The 16,646-nt window shown below is 48.3% G+C and overlaps 1 protein-coding gene across 3 annotated transcripts in view; it reads left to right on the forward strand.

Moving 5' to 3' along the window:
• The window catches only part of pot1 (protection of telomeres 1 homolog), a 436,401-nt gene that overhangs the window by 368,899 nt on the left and 50,856 nt on the right, over window positions 1-16,646 (forward strand). The window lies entirely within an intron of this gene.

Consider the following 16,646-nt stretch of genomic DNA (forward strand, 5'->3'; position numbering starts at 1 on the left):
GAGAGACTGGTTGGGCAACAGCCTGACATGGTCATGCTCGCGGAATCATACCTAACAGGCAATGTTCCAGACTCCACCATCAGTAATCCTGGGTGCATCCTGTCCCACCAGCAGGACAAACCCACCGGAGGTTGGTGGCACAGTGGCTTAGAAGGATATGCCCCGGGGTCCTCGACATTGGCTCTGGACCCCACAAAGTCTCGTGGCATCAGGTGAAAACCGGCTGACTGACTCCCACATACCATCCGTACCCCTTCTCCTCCCCCCCCCCCCTTCCCCCACCCCAAAAAAAAGATTCCCAACCTTTTGAAGGAAAGAATGTGTCTTAATCTCAAACAGCTGAACAGTCATGAGTACAGCTAAGGCTATGGGCACTGCCAGTGTCCTGGCTACAAGTACTGAAGACATGCTCCAGATCTAAACATGCCCCTTGCCAAGCTGTTCCAGAGCAGCTACAATGCTGATATCTATCCGGCAAAGTGGAAAATTGCCCGGTTATGTCCTGACTGCAGAAACCAAGTCAGATCTAACCCAACCGATTACAGCTCAAACAGTCTACTATTGATCATCAGCAAAGTGATGGAAGATGGCAGGGTCCCAGGTTCGATTCCCCGCTGGGTCACTGTCTGTGCGGAGTCTGCACGTTCTCCCCGTGTCTGCGTGAGTTTCCTCCGGGTGCTCCGGTTTCCTCCCGTGCAGGTTAGGTGGACTGACCATGCTAAATTGCCCTTAGTTTCCAAAAAAATGTTAGGAGGGGTTATTGGGTTACGGGGATAGAGTGGAAGTGAGGGCTTAAGTGGGTCGGTACAGACTCGATGGGCTGAATGTTCTCCTTCTGCACTGTATGTTCTATATCCTCAACAGTGCTGCACTTACTTAGCATAAACCTGCTCACTGAAGCCATCGCCACTCAGCCGTTGTCCAAACATGGACAAAAGAGCCAAACTCAAAGGTGGAGATAGTGACTGTCCTGAACATCAAGGCAACATTGGATCGCGTGAGGGATCAAGGAGCCCTGAGGAAATTGAAGGCGGTGGGAATCAGGGATAAACTCTCCACTGTTGGAGTCATACCTAGCACAAAGGAAGCTGGCTGTGGTTTTTAGAGTAAGTCATCTCCGTCCTAGGACATCACTGAAAGAGTTGCTCAGGGTAGTGTCCTAGGCCCAACCGTCTTCAGCTGCTTCAGTAATCACGTTCGCTCCATCATCATTAGAAGTGGGGCTGTTCGCTGATCGCTGCACAATATTCAGCACAATTCACGATTACTCAGATATTGAAGCAGTCCATGTCCAAATGCAGCAAGACCTGGACAATATCCAGGCTTGGGCTGACAAGTGGCAAATAACATTCGCGCCACACAAGTGTTAGGCAATGACCATCTCCAATAAGAGAGGATCTAACCATCTCTCATTGACATTCAATGGCATTGCCATCGCTGAATCCCCCACCATCAACATCCTGGGAGTTGCCATTGACCATAAATTGAATTGGACTGGCCACATTAATACTGTGGCTATCAGGGCAGGTCAGAGACCAGGAATCCTGCAGAGAGTAACTCGCCTCCTGATTCCCCAAAGCCTGTCCGCCATTCCACAAGTCAGGAGTGTGAGTGAATACTCTCCATTTGCCTGGATGAGCGCAGCTCCAACAACACTCAAGACACTCCGCATCATCCCGGACAAAGCAGTTCACTTGACTGACACCCCATCGACCAACTTAAACATTCACTGCCTCCACCACTGAAGCACTGTGTCAGCAGTGTGTACAATATACAAGGTGCAATGCAGCAACTCACTAAGTCTCCTTAGACAGCACCCTCCCAAGATGAGAACAGCAGATGCATGGGAACGCCATCACCTGCAACTTCTTCAAGCCCCACACAATCCTGACTTCAGACTAGATCACCATTCCTTTACTGTCCACTGGGTCTAAATCCTGAAGCCCCTTTCCTGCCAGCACTATGAGTGTGCCTACATCATATGGACTGTAACAGTTCAAGAAGGCAATTCACCACTACCTTCTCAAAACCGATTACAGAACAACAATAAATGCTGGTTTTGTCAGCATCATTCATGAGATGTGAAATCATGAAGTATGCAGACGGGGCCCTAGGCGTTTTAAATAGAGGCGGAAGAGTGAACAGCGGGGAAATCCTGCTGAATCGTCATCGAAGACTGGTTTGGTCTCAGCTAGAGTATTGTGTCCAATTCTTGGCACCGTACCGTAGAACAGATGTGAACACGTTGGAGCGGGTGCAGAAAATATTTACAAGCGTGGTTCCAGGGGTGAGGCACTTAAGTTGTGGGTAGATTGGAGGAACTGGAGGTTGTCCTCCTTAAAGGAGAGTGGATTGATAGACGTATTCAAAATCATGAGGGGTCTGTACGGAGCAGACAGGGATTCTTCCATTAGTGGAAGAATCAGTAAGCAGAGGACACAGATTTAAAGTGATTGGCAGAAGAAGCAATGACAACACGAGGAGGAACTTTGTACGGGACGGGCGTGGGGTGAGCCACGTATGGCTACGTAAAGCTGTTGTATATATGTTCTACTGTTCTATTACTATTGTTATCTCCACTGTTGTATATACTTATTGTTATTGCTGTTCAGTTATTGGTTGCTGCTGTTGTACTGTTGGAATGTTATTATTGGTGCTGCTGTTGGCTCCGCCCCTCTGTGGAGGTATAAAGCCTGTTGACCTGGGTCAGCCCTGCAGTGCGGGAGGAGCTACAGGTCGGCACATATTTAGCTTATTAAAGCATCGGTTCACTGTTTCTCAGCGTCTCGGCTGAATTGATGTCTATCAATTTAATAAGCTAAAATTTTGATAATGGATGCTGCCCTCAAACCTGAACGTCTCGAACTGGACCAGCAGGCCACTGAAGCGCCGGCTATCTTTGAGCGTTGGCTCAGCTGCTTCGAGGCCTACCTCGAATCCTCGACTGCTGTGGTTTCCCCGGCACTCAAGCAACGTCTCCTCAACGCCCGGGTGAGCCACCTGATCTTCCAGTTAATCCGAGGTGCAGGCTCGTATACAGAGGCTGTAGATGTCCTCAAGGAACAGTTTGTGAGGCCGGTCAACGAGGTCCTCGCCCGACACCTCCTCACCGCGCTGCGTCAGCGCCAGGGTGAGTCGCTCGCGGAGTATCTTCGTGAGTTGAGGGTACTCGGCCGCAGTTGTAACTGCCGGGCGGTCTCTGGATCTGGACTGCGCCCTCCGAGAGTGTGGTGGAGGGTGATTAAATCTTGGCTTTTGAAGGACAACTTGAGTAATTCTCTGAAGATAAGAAAACATTGAGGGTCATGTGGAAAGGATGCGGGGAAGGTGGGACCAGGTGAATTGCTCTTACACAAAGCCAGCGTGCACAGTGCACAGAAAACCAATCTATAGAAAAACCATCAGTGAATGTTTCCTCTCGTGGAGAAGAGCAAAACTAGACACCATCAATATCAAATAGTCACCAGGAAATCCGAAGAAACCAGAGAGGTGTGCTTGTGGAACTCACTATCACAGTGACAGTCATTGAGGTGAATTGTATAGATGCTCTTCAGTGGTGTCTCGATCAGCATGCGAGGGGGAATGGAATAGAGATGGATAGATGCGTATGAGGAAGGATGGGAGAACGCTGAAATGGAGCATAAACACAGGCCTGGATTAATTGGCCTGAATAGCCTGTTTCTGTGCTATGCGCTCAGAGTAATTCTCTGCGATAAACTAAAGAGCCGGCTCCAGGTTCGGTCCCTGGATTTCCCTCAGACGATCTCACTGGGAACAGTGAGCTGTAAGTGAGCCCAGCACCCACCAGTTGTTGATAGAGAATACGGCCTCTTGATCACTGAGCTCTGTGTGTCCTTGACTTCTCTGATTATCCACTTTGTCTCTGTCTCCGTGAATGTTCACTTGATTTGTTTATTCAACTGTTGGAAACTTAAGGAATTGAGGGATTTGGTAAGAAAGTGGAATTGTTGTTGATCTTATTGAATGGCAAAGCGAGCACTGCTGCCTCACAGCATCGGGGATCCGGGTTCAATTCCGGCCTTGGGTGACTATGTAGAGTTTGCACGTTCTCCCTGTGTCTGTGTGGGTGTCCTCCGGGGGCTCCGGTTTCCTCCCACAGTCCAAAGCCGTGCATATTCTCTATCCACAAGTGGTGTGTGCTGGGCCCACTTACAGCTCACTTACAGCGGTGAATCGAACCTGGGACCCTGGCGCTGTGAAGCCGTAGTGCTCTCCACTTGTGCTACCGTGCCCCCCAAAACTGCGGATTCTAGAAATCTGGGGGGGGTGGGACAGAAAATACTCAGGTCTGACAATATCACTGGAGTGAGAAACGAGAGTTAACATTTCATCAGAATTGGGAAAAGCTGATGATGGTTAAAAGCAAGTGAAGGAGAGACAATGGGCAGAGGCACCCAAGGAAATGCCTCTGATAGGGGAGGGCAGGTGAGATTAAATGAGTTTCAGACTGCAAGGCCTTGCACTGAGTGGCCATTTCAGAGGGCAGTTAAGAGGAGTCTCACGTAGACCAGACCAGGTAAGGATGGTAGGACATCAATGAACCAGATGATGACCCTGGAGGACATCAATGAACCAGATGGGACTTTATGACTGTTGACGATGATGGGTTCATGGCCATCATTAGACTTTTAATTCCAGATTTTTATTGAATTAAAATTTCACCATCTGCCATGGTGGGATTTGAACGGAGGTAGGTCCCCAGAGTATTACCCCTGGGACTTTGGATTACTCATTGCCGCCACACCCCTGTCTCCACATGACAAGTAAAGAAACAAAAGACGTGCCCAGAGGGAGGTGAGAGTGACAGCACCCTGAATGGCTGCCAAATGAAAGAAAAGTGAAGGGGAAAAAAAAGTGAGAGAAAGGGGACAAAATGGGGGAAAAGGTTACGATCTAGAGATTCAACGTTGAGTCCAGAGTGCTGTAAAATGCCCAGTCGATAGATGAGGTGCTGTCCCTGGAACTTCATTGGAACACTATAGGGGTCAGAGTGGAAACAATGTGAAGGGTTAAATTAAAAGATGCCTGAAAGTTCGGAGTCCTGCTTGCGGACTGAAAGGAGGTGCCCCCCGCCTCCCCCCAAGCCAAAGTGGTCGATCAGTCTCCATTTGACCTCTGACCCAGAGGAGGCCACATCGTGAGCAGCGAATACAGCCAGTACACCCAGTTTCACCCGGGAGGATTATTCGGGTCCTTGACCAGTGAGAAAGAGGAATGTAAAAGGTGTCGCTGTTTCTGTGTCTGCACAGGATGGTGCCGTGGGAAGTGAGGGGCTTGTTAGGGATGACTGAGGAGTGGACCAAAGTATCGCGGCGAGAATGGTCCCTTTGGAATGCTGAAAGAGGGGAGGGGTAGAGAATATGTGGTGGTGGCATCGCGCTGGAGGTGGAGAATCCACTGAATACAAATGCTGGTGGGATGGAAGGTGAGGACGGGAAAGGGGCTGGGGACCCATCCCATCCTGGAGGGAGGAGACGAGATGAGAGCAGAGGTCTAAAGGCATACCCGACTCATTTTTCTTTTTCAAATCACTCCTTAGTTGAGCTCATTTTCAAAGTTTTTGAAAGATTGCTGGCAAATCTTCGTCCTGCTAATGATTTCTTCATCTGCATCTTTTCCCCTTTATACAGATCATATTTCACACTCCATTCCATTTTATTTGTTGCCTTAAATGATTTTAAATAGTCTGATCACAGCTCTCCTCCATTACCTTCCCTGAGACGCAGAATGCACTGATTTCCCCAGCCTGGTCTCATAATACAGCAATTACTAACTCCTGTGGACCGTGGAAATATCTCTGTGAGGTGCAGGGAGCATGTTGCTCAATCAGTCAGAGTCCATTCATCCCTCTAGGTAAGCACTAATATTTCCTGTCTATCAGGGCTTCACTCGTACTGCATGATGGTTTCAGTTAACGACGCATTCTCACTAACACAGAATAATACAGCGCAGAAGAGTCCTTAGAGTCGAGTCTGCGCCGCCGCCTGAAAATCCCCTGACCTCCACCTAATCCCAATTGGCAGCACTTGGCCCATAGCCTTGAATGTTAAGACGAGCCAAGTGCTCATCCAGATACTTTTAAAAGGATGTGAGGCTGCCTGCCTCTCACCCTCCCAGGCAGTGCATTCCAGATCGTCACCACCCTCTGGGTAAAAATGTTTCTCCTCAAATCTCCCCTAAGCTTCCTGCCCCTGACCTTGAACCTGGGTTCCCTCGTAACTGACTCTTCAACTAAGGGGAACAGCTGCTCCCTATCCATGCCCCTCATAATCTTGTACATCTCGATCTGGTCACCCTCAAACTCTCTGCTCCAGTGAAAACAACCCAAGCCGATCCAACTCCTCTTCATAACTTAAATGTTCCATTTCAGGCAACATCCTGGTGTGACCTCACTAAAGTTCTATACATCTCTCAATATGTGGCACAGTGGTTAGCACTGCTGCTTCACGGTGCTGAGGAGGTGGGTTCGCTCCCGGCCCATGGTCACTGTCCGTGTGGAGTTTGCGCATTCTCCCCGTGTCTGCATGGGTCTCACCCCCCACAACCCAAAGATGCGCAGGTAGGTGGATTGGCCATGCCATATTGTCCCTTAATTGGAAAAGAAGAATTGGGTACTCGAAATGAAGAAACATTCTGTACAACTCCAACATGACCTACCTGTAATCAATGCCTCGATTGATTCTCAAATATATTCCAGTGTTATACCCCTCAAAGCTTTCCGATAAGAATGGATAGTATTTATGAATGTGCAAGCCCCCAGATATGAAACATCTATTGCTAACTTTGTAACATTACCGCTCAGTTTAATCATATCACCTACATGTTCGGACTGTCTTGGTGCCTGTGACATACCCTCTCCTCACCAGCGCCCATCTAGCTGATAGTGTCATGGGCAATATTCCAGACTTTGTGGTTAATTTGCTTTCCTGATCTGCATTACGCAAGTGGAATGAGTCAAGTACACAGATAATAAGTAGTTTTTGAGTTCCTCACAAGGTCGACCACGATTAAGAGAGCAAGGATTCATCACATCATGTTGTCATTTGAAACTAAGGACTGTCCTACTCATTCCTGAGAAGCGATCAAAACAAACTAGAGATATTTATAATATGTGGGACTTGGATGGCGCTTCACTAATGTTATTCGGAACGCGAGGCATTCTATCAGGTGAGAGGTGTCAGCACTGAGGGAAGGTATACTGTGTGCATCGTGGGTCGATCGTCTGATTGCAGGCCAGCTCCTCTCTGGGTGCTGCGCACGCCTGCTGCTCACACCCTATAAACTGACAGCCAACTCACTGTGTTATTAAATAGATGCTTTGCAGTTCTGGAAGTGCTTAAGAGTTCGTGGGAGCGAACAGCAAGGGCCACCGACGTTCAAGAACTTTCTGTGGGTTGGGGGTCAGAGGAAAGTGAGAGGCTGCCCTGGGTTCAAGGAAAACGGCCTTCTTTTCCCACTCTCTATATGACCAAGGCCGGCGGGGCCCAGAGGGTATAAATCATTTTGTTTGGATCCATTTCTTCTTCTGTGGCTATTGTCCGCAGTCACAGAAGGCCCGAGGTGCGGCTCCCTCTATCCAGGAGCAGGTCCTATTCAAATAACAAGCTCTGCTGATGCTTGTTTTTTTTTTGTGTGGATTCTCAGCCTTTAATGAACTGACTGGTGGCACTGGGAGACACAATGCTCATGATAGGGCCTCAGGCTCAATAGCAGAGAGAGCCACTGCCTGACAAGATGCAGTACAAGAGGCGTTGGCCTCAGTTCATGGACTGCTTTATGTGTATTTGCGTGTGGTGCAATTGGAAACAAATTCTTTTTTTCTAGATTCTTGATTCTGTCATGTCCAGCTCACAGAGCATATCCCTCCGGCAGGGAGAACTCTTTTAAGAGTCCTTCCTGTTTACTTTCTTTGATTCCATTTCTTCTGTTTTATTTTAGTCCCTGGACTCATAATATGGACGTGCCTTTAAGCAGAAGATTCAATATTGAAACAGCCTGCTTGCCAGGACACTATGTTCCCAGGTTTTGTTTTTGTAAAGTAGAAGCCAGACTCCTTGGCACCAAGTGGATCTTAGGAACCAGGTTTGGAGGGAGTCGGTTCGATTGGCTAACTGGAAACTAGTGGGTTGGTCAGGGACAGTGTTCCGCCTGACAACAGTCAGTGATTGGTTCCTGCGTGATGCTTTCTAGGAGAACTGGGCAGAAGTGTTTAGATCTTGGAAGTGAAAAGATTACACACACACACTCTCTCGCTCTCTCTTGCTCCTGCTTGCTGGAGTGAAATAACTGCTCCATTGTTCTGAAAGCAGTGAGTGCCTGGTACATGCTATGCAGTGAACCTGAGATGGTGCTGAATCTGCAGAGAAAGTAGACAACCTTGTCAGAGAAAATTATCGCAAACCTAGAGGGAAGAAGTACCAAAATCCTGAACTTCAGAAAGACATTGACTGAAAATCATCTCAGTGCATCAAAGATCTTTATCCTTTTTTTATTCGTATTTTATTTCCCTTTCCACCACCCTTTCCCCTCTATTGTTTGTCTCTGTGTGTGTGTGTGTGTGTGTTTGTGTAGAGAGTGGAGTGAGTTAGGAAGGGGGGGTGGGAAAGGGGTAAGAGATAATCAGTTACATTTTCAGTCAGTTTAATTATAATACTGTACATAATAAAAGGTTACTTTTGTTTTGAAGTCACAAACTTGGTGACTGCAGTTTATTGGGCTCAACCAAGGACCTCGGGTATTTTAAATCAAATCTTATTTCACCTGGTGTTGAGACTCCGGGAGGTCAAGTGGGGCCAGACTTGACCGTGCACTAGCCCAGGGTGCCGTGACACTCTGCACTACATTTGCTATTCCATTACAAAGTTCAGAAATTCTTCAAAGTAACAGTCGTGGCCTGCGCTTAACTGAATTTTCAATATTCAATAGAGCAGAGTTAAATTTTTGTTGATGATGGAAGCAGTGTTTAGGCACAACATGAAAGATGCCGCAGATTAAATTGTAATTGTTTTAAATGGGCCTAGAACTGACAGTTAATGTAACCCCCTGTGTATATATGTGCAATATTAGAGTGAGCATCCTTAGGCATTTGATTCCCAGAGCCTGGCTGAATTAATGAGTAATTTAGAAAGATAACTGTATTTGACTCACTGCAGATATTCTCGGAGGACAGCTCTGATTAAATGTTCGTTTTGTAATAAAAGTGAGTGACAGATAACATATTATTATTATAGTTTATTCCTCTGCGGCCGCCTCAATTAGTTACAGGCCTAAAATAAAATTGCCTTGCACTGTTGGTTAGTGTTTCAGGGGTAACTCACTTCGGCAGCAGGGCTTCGCCAATATTCTTTTCCTTTCCCTCTCTTCTGAGGAATCTCTCCACAATGGGGTGGAGATTCACAGGGAATGAGGCACCCTCTGCCTCGCTTTTTCTATGTGCACCTACACAATATGTGTGGGCAGATCATGTGACTGTAAGGGGGAACTTTATTTTTAAGTCCTCCGTAAACACCTAGTTGGACGTGTTGTTTTTCTTTATGGAGAATAGAACACTTAATTTAAGCTGTCAAGTGCAGCTCATTTGTTAGGACTCTCACCCCTGAGTCAGAAGGTTGCGAGTTCAAGGCCCACTCCAGAAAATTGAGCATCTACTCCAGACTAAAATTCAGTGAAGTACTGGGGGAGGGAGAAAGTTCTCACCCTTCACTCCCTTTTTTCCATTTGTGCGCCAACAAATTTAATGTTGAATCTCGACCTTTTTTCTCCCTCAACCATTAACTCTGGAATTCCAGGGGGAAGACATGCACGGGGCCAATTCCCGCTACAGAACTAGGTTCTCGGGGTTTTTTTGCTTGTTTTGACCGGGGTGTTAATCCTTGTGGGTTTTTATTTTTGTGCACATTTTTTTTTAAAAACGGAGTGGAGAAAAAAAAAAGAAAGGACCCACGCAGCGCTCAGCTGGAGGTACGAGCAGGGGAAAAAGAGAAGAGGCCGCAAGGGACCAGCCCGGTAAGCTGTGGCCCTTGGGAGGAAAGGAGGGAAAGGTGTGCGAGAGGAGCCGGCGCCGGAGCTAGCGCCTCCGAGAGCGGGCCTGCGAGCCGGCCCGACCGAGCCACCCCCACCTCGCCGCACAGCAGAACATGGGCGGCCGAGGAGAAGCGGCACCAAAGCGGGGACCGAGCCAGCAGGAAAGACCTGAGAACACCCCACCCCCCCCCCCCCACCCCCCCCATGTGCGGCAGCAGGGCGCGGGGCAGGACGAGCGGCGGCCCGAGCCAAAGCAGGGACCGAGTCAGCAACAAGGACCGACCACTCAACAGAGGCGGGAGAGCAAACGGGCATAGGAACAGGGGAAAGAGGGACAAATGAGGGATATTAACATAGAATTTACAGTGCAGAAGGAGGCCATTCGGCCCATTGAGACTGCGCCGGCTCTTGGAAAGAGCGCACTACCCAAGGTCAACACCTCCACCCGATCCCCATAACCCAGTAACCCCACCCAACACTAAGGGAAACTTTGGACACTGAGGGCAATTTATCATGGCCAATCCACCTAACCTGCACATCTTTGGACTGTGGGAGGAAACCGGAGCACCCGGAGGAAACCCACGCAGACACTGGGAGGAAGTGCAGACTCCGCACAGACAGTGATGCAAGCCGGAATCAAACCTGAGACCCTGGAGCTGTGAAGCAATTGTGCTATCCACAATGCTACCGTGCTGCCCATATACGGGATATAAGGGAGAGGGGGAGGAAAGGGAGGGGGTGGGGGGTGGCACAGGAAGGGAGGGACCGGAGGGGGGAACACGGGGACGGAGGGACAGGCAAGGCTAGAAAAGGAATAGCAATAGGGCTACAAAGTTCCACAAACAAGGGCTCGGAACAGGGAATCGCTGCAAGCATCCACCCAGTGCGGTCTCTGGGTGAAGGGAAACCCCAGAGTGCAGGGGGCTACCCGCGTGGCGGTCGCACAGTGGGCGGCCATGTCGGGTGTCCCCCAACAAAGGGGAACCCTGGAGGGCAGGGGCGCGTCCACCAGGTAAATATGGTTAATCCCACAGGAGCAAGCGGACAGAAGCCCCCCCACCAGGATAGTCACCTGGAACATAAGGAGACTCAACGGCCCAGTGAAAAGATCCAGAGTCCTCAACCACCTAAGAAACATGAAGGCAGATGTAATCTTCCTACAAGATACGCACCTGAGAGAGCAGGACCGCCTGCGGGTAAGAAAGGGCTGGGTGGGACAGACCTACCATTCCTGCTATGGGACGAGGGCGAGGGGGGTGGCAATACTGATCAGCAAGAGGACGATGTTTAGGGCGACAAAGACGTCTACGGACCCAGGGGGATGGCACGTCATGGTCAGCGGGGCCCTGGATGAGGCACCGGCAGTGCTAGTTAACGTGTACGCTCCCAACTGGGACGACACGAGCTTCATCAAGAAGACCATGGCGGAAATCATAGCGATGCACCGGCGAATCATGGGGGGGGGGGGGACTTCAACTGTGTACAGGATCCAATGACTGACAGATCAAACCCCAAAACGGGGAAAACCTCAAGCATGGCAAGGGAACTCGGTCACTTTATGGAACAGATGGGAGCGGTGGACCCCTGGAGGATCACCCACCCAGGGGAGAAGGAGTTTTCCTTCTTCTCCCCAGTACACAACGTATACACCAGAATTGACTTCTTTGTGGTGGGGAAAACGGTGCTTCCGGGGATAGACAAAGTGGAATACTCCGCAATTGTGAAATCAGACCACGCTCCACACTACATGGACGTGAGGCTGGAGACGGGCAGGGCCCAACTCCCCACATGGAGGTTGGACGTTGCCCTACTAGCCGACAAGGCCTTCATCGAAAAGATACCGCGGGCCATCGCAGAGTACACGGAGAACAACCAGAACGGGAAGGTCTCGCCCTCCACATTCACCCTCCCTCCGGGCCCTCGCCACGGCGGCACTCCCATCTCCACCCAAAAAACACACCAGCAGCCCGGTGGTAATAGCCACCCTCCAATCCTGGAACCAACTACGGCAGCAATTTGGCCTGACCAAAATGTCAGACAAAGCTCCCATCTGCAACAACCATAGGTTCACACCAGCACTGACTGATGCCACCTTCGAAAGGTGGGGACAGGACGGAGAGACACTGACAGTCAGGGACCTATACACGGACAGCAGGATCGCAACAATGGACAAACTGACAGAGAAATTCCAGCTAGCCAGGGGGAACGAGCTAAGGTACCTGCAACTCAAAAACTTCTTGCGAAAGGAGACAAGGGACGTACCCACAACCGCCACGACAGACATTACTGGAAGAGTTACTGGACGCAAGCATAGTAGAGAAAGGAAACTGTAGCGACATGTCTGACCGACTGGTAGAGAGGGCCGACACTGTACTGGACGCAACAAGAATGAAATGGGAGGAGGACCTGGGGATCGAAATAGGGTGGGGACTCTGGAGCGAAGCACTGCATAAGGTCAACTCCACCTCCACATGCGCAAGTCTCAGCCTGACGCAACTAAAAGTGGTGCATAGAGCCCACTTAGCAAGAGCTCGTATGAGTAGGTTCTTCCCGGAGGTGGAGGGCAGATGTGAGCGATGCCAAGGAGGCCCGGCCAACCACGACCACATGTTCTGGACTTGCCCCAGACTTGTGGAGTACTGGAGTTCTTCGAGGCAATGTCCAAAGTGGTGGGGATGAAGTTGGAGCTATGCCCGAAAGTGGCGGTCTTCGGTGTTTCGGACCAGCCAGATCTATTTCTGGGGAGGAGGGCGGACGCCCTTGCCTTTGCCTTCGCCCGCCGTAGAATCCTGTTCGGCTGGCGGTCAGCAGCACCACCCAAAGCTGCAGACTGGCTGTCCGAACTCTCGGAATCTCTCCAAATGGAGAAAATCAGATTTGCCATCCGAGGGTCAGACGACGGCTTCCACAGAACGTGGGAGTCATTCACCCAATTGTTCCGTGACCTGTTTGTGGCCAACAAACAAGCAGAAGAATAGCCAGGTAGCCAAGAACCAGGGGAAAGTAGCCAAAGCATGAGAGGGAGAGATAGACCGGGAGAGGGAGGGGGGGGACAGCTAAATCTAAGAGGAAGGAAAGGCGAACCACAGAGGGGGGGGCGGGAGGAGGGGGAAGAGGGAAGAGACGGGGAACAATAGAGGAGAGCCGGGGAGGGGGAGGAGGCAGGGAAACGTTAACAAACTTGGCATCCACAGGAACAGAGAAAAAGGAGAATACAGGCGGAAGACGGGAGGGCCGGCTGAAGCGGTAGTGAGCACGAGACGACAACGGCAGCGAAATCCGTCCGGGAGAAGCAAGGGGCAGCACCAGCACCAGACCCATTCGAGGATTGCCCTCCGGTATTGTCTCTCCGGCCCCCAATTGTATATCTACACCCCCCCCCCCCCCCCCCTGCACAAACAGATGTCTACTTATGTGTGTAAAGAATTTTGCCAAGTGTACTGAGTTGCTGGGTGGGTGCAGTATACCCTACAGTTACCAGTTACATTATTTGATTTTGTATTTCTCTCGTGTTGTTACTGTTTATAAAACTTTTTTTTTCCCCCTTTGTGATTTGTGTGTGTGTGCCCTTCTATATATATATATATATACTTTGTTCAAAAACCCAATAAAAAACATTTATAAAAAAAACTCTGGAATTCCACAGTCTCACCATCCCTGGTGGGAATACATTTTTCTTGTTCCTTCTTCTAAATCGCCTCCATTTAATCATGGGTCTTGTTCTTGAACCCTCGTTCACTAAATTCAGAAATAAAATGATACTCGTTTGGAGAGACGGTTCAAACAAGATGGACCGAGTGGCCTTCTGTGCCGTAGCAGTTCTGAGATTCTCTGAAAGTAGCAAGCCGAATAGCTTTGGGTTGAATATGACCCTCCTTAGGAACACTTATTACTGGAAACAGATTGTTTTTACCTTCCCTCTCCCATCTTACTTTTCACAGCAACAGGGACCCTGGTCCAATTCCCAGCACTGTCTGTGCAGAGTCTGCACCTTCTCCCCGTGTCTGCGTGGGTTTCCTCCCTCAAGTCCCGAAAGATGTGCTGTCAGGTGAATTGGACTTTCTGAATTCTCCCTCCGTGTACCCGAACAGGCACCGGAGTGCAACGACTAGGCGATTTTCACAGTAACTTCATTGCAGTGTTAATGTGAGCCTACTTGAGACAGTAATAAAGCTAATTACTTACACTTCAGAGCATTTTCATTGACTGTAAAGCACTCTGGGATATTCTGAGCTCAGCAAAGGTGCTTTCCGAAGGCAAATCTGCTTTCCTTTTAGAATATACATCAAAGGAGTGGCACTTTATGTGAATTAGCCACTTGACTGGAGAATTCAATAGTGTGGCCCAAAGAGAGACTGGCAAGATAACATGAGAAAAAAAAAGGAATTACTTTATCCAAATTGAAAATTTGATTTGTTTTCTACCAAAAGAAGTATAATGTGTCATGTGAGAGTACCTTTAAGAAATGGGTGTTTATAAATGGGTGTGTATATAAATATCTGTTGTGAGAGTACCTTTAAGAAATGGGTGTTTACTACTGCAGTGATGTCAGAGAGTGGGTGGAGCTGGGCTGTCTGTCAGCTTTTTACTTTCGTTTTAGGCTGTTTGCTGCATGGTGTGTTTAGTTTCATTTTCAGAGCCGGATAGCTGCAGTCACAGCCAGAAGGTGTATGAATCTCTCTCTATAATCTAAAGACTGTAAATCGATCCTGGTGATTTAAAACTAATAACAGTAGTGACTTTAACCTGCTGTGCTTCTGGTATAAGGTGTTTTAAGTCGTATGGATGTTAAAAGGAAAGCTTAAAGGATTACTTAGTGTTGTATTCTTTGGGGGTTGTATTTGAATTGATGGTTGCTAAGATGTTCACTAAATGTTTTAAAAAGGTTAACTTGAGTTCCTAGAATAAACATTGTTTTGCTTTAAAAAATACTTTTCCATTTCTGCTGTACCATATCTGTAGAGTGGGCCGTGTGCTCCCCATACCACAATCGTAAACGTTGTGGGTCAGGTGAACTCCATGATACACTTTGGGGTTCTCGAAACCCTGGCCCATAACAAATGGCAGTCAGAGGATGATTCCAGGACGTGGCGGGGCATGGATCCCAGAAAGTAGAGGTTTAAACGGGCTGTTTGACCAGGACTGCCAGCAAGCAATTTTAAATTAATAAGCCCTCAAGTGACCAAAAGGAAAATAATTTTGCAAACAGATTAATGGAGCATGTTCATGGCAATAGCAGTCAGTGCTGAGGTAGATAGCTTATTAAAACGATGCTGGATGAATATGCATTTGAGAATAAGAGTGGATTGTTAACAAGGAGAGTTATAGACTGAGATGATAAATAGGTAAAGCAAGATAAAGTCGCCATTGTCCCAGATGACCATAGGCTGCTTTTGAGGGGGGAGAGCTGATGGTGATTTAACCTGAGGGTCACCACACCTCAGGCGAGGGGCTAGGTAAGGAAGAAGGGGCATTCATAAATAACCTCAGCCGGTACGGGAATTGAATCGCGCTGTTGACCTCTGCATCACAAACCAGCTTTCCAGCCAACTGAGACTGAATCGAAAAGTGAGCTGGCAACCGGTGTTAAATAATGGAGATGTAATATTGGGTGAGTATTCTTTAAGGTCAGGGATATTTACCCATTATTATAAATGATGAAATATCAGGGGCTGGATTCTCCGTCGACAGGATCCTCCAATTCACTCACACCCGGGGGTTTCCCGATGCCGTGGTGATGCCCACAATGGGAAACTCCATTGGCTGGCTGTCAGGATGGAGGATCCCACTGCTGGCAGGGGGCGCACCACACCTGTTTTTGGGTGTGGTGGGATGGAGAATCCCACCCATAACCTATAGTCAGCTCTATATCTCTCTCCTCAGGTGCTGCCAGACCTGCTCTGTTTTTCCAGCATTTTGTGTTTATTCTTTATTATACAGGCTTGGCAGATGGACCACTTGATCAATTGAATGGTCTTTTTGTGCTTTTATGTTCTGAACAGAATGAAAAGACCTGATGATAACGTACAATCAAGAGTGAGGATTTTCCATTGCTGCACATATTTTACTTGTGGCGTTATTAAGTTAGTCACTTGTACCAGTTGGTACCAGAAATGTTGGACGCCAGCAGTGTGCTCAGATGAGGAGAAGAGTAGGTACACCTGGCACAAATTTGCTGTCACATGTAGATGTAGACGTTAGTTAAACAGGATGCGCCAGAAAAGATTTATCAAACCTGCCAGCACCGACCGGAGTCCTGCCGTTTGGGGCAAGAAATTGTTGCTGCAACTGGAACTTTGCACCAAACATGTGCAGGCACATGAATTTACAAAGAAGATCGAGAACCCAGGGTTTCTAGCCTCCGAGATTGAGGGACGAAATTTCCGATTTCATCAAGAATATAAAACAGTGCAAACATAAATTAAATGTGGCTGTCTTAGACTAATAGGGTTGGAAATTAAACGTCCTGCTCACAAATTATAAACAGATGAGAATCTATCTTGGGAAATACAAATAAAATGTTATTTCTGCCCAAAGACATTAGCAACTATTCGTGACTCACAGTAATACACTAATGGTATATTTTACTCTATTTACTAATG

The sequence above is a fragment of the Scyliorhinus torazame genome, chromosome 19, assembly GCF_047496885.1.
Source record: "Scyliorhinus torazame isolate Kashiwa2021f chromosome 19, sScyTor2.1, whole genome shotgun sequence".
NCBI lineage: Eukaryota > Metazoa > Chordata > Chondrichthyes > Carcharhiniformes > Scyliorhinidae > Scyliorhinus > Scyliorhinus torazame.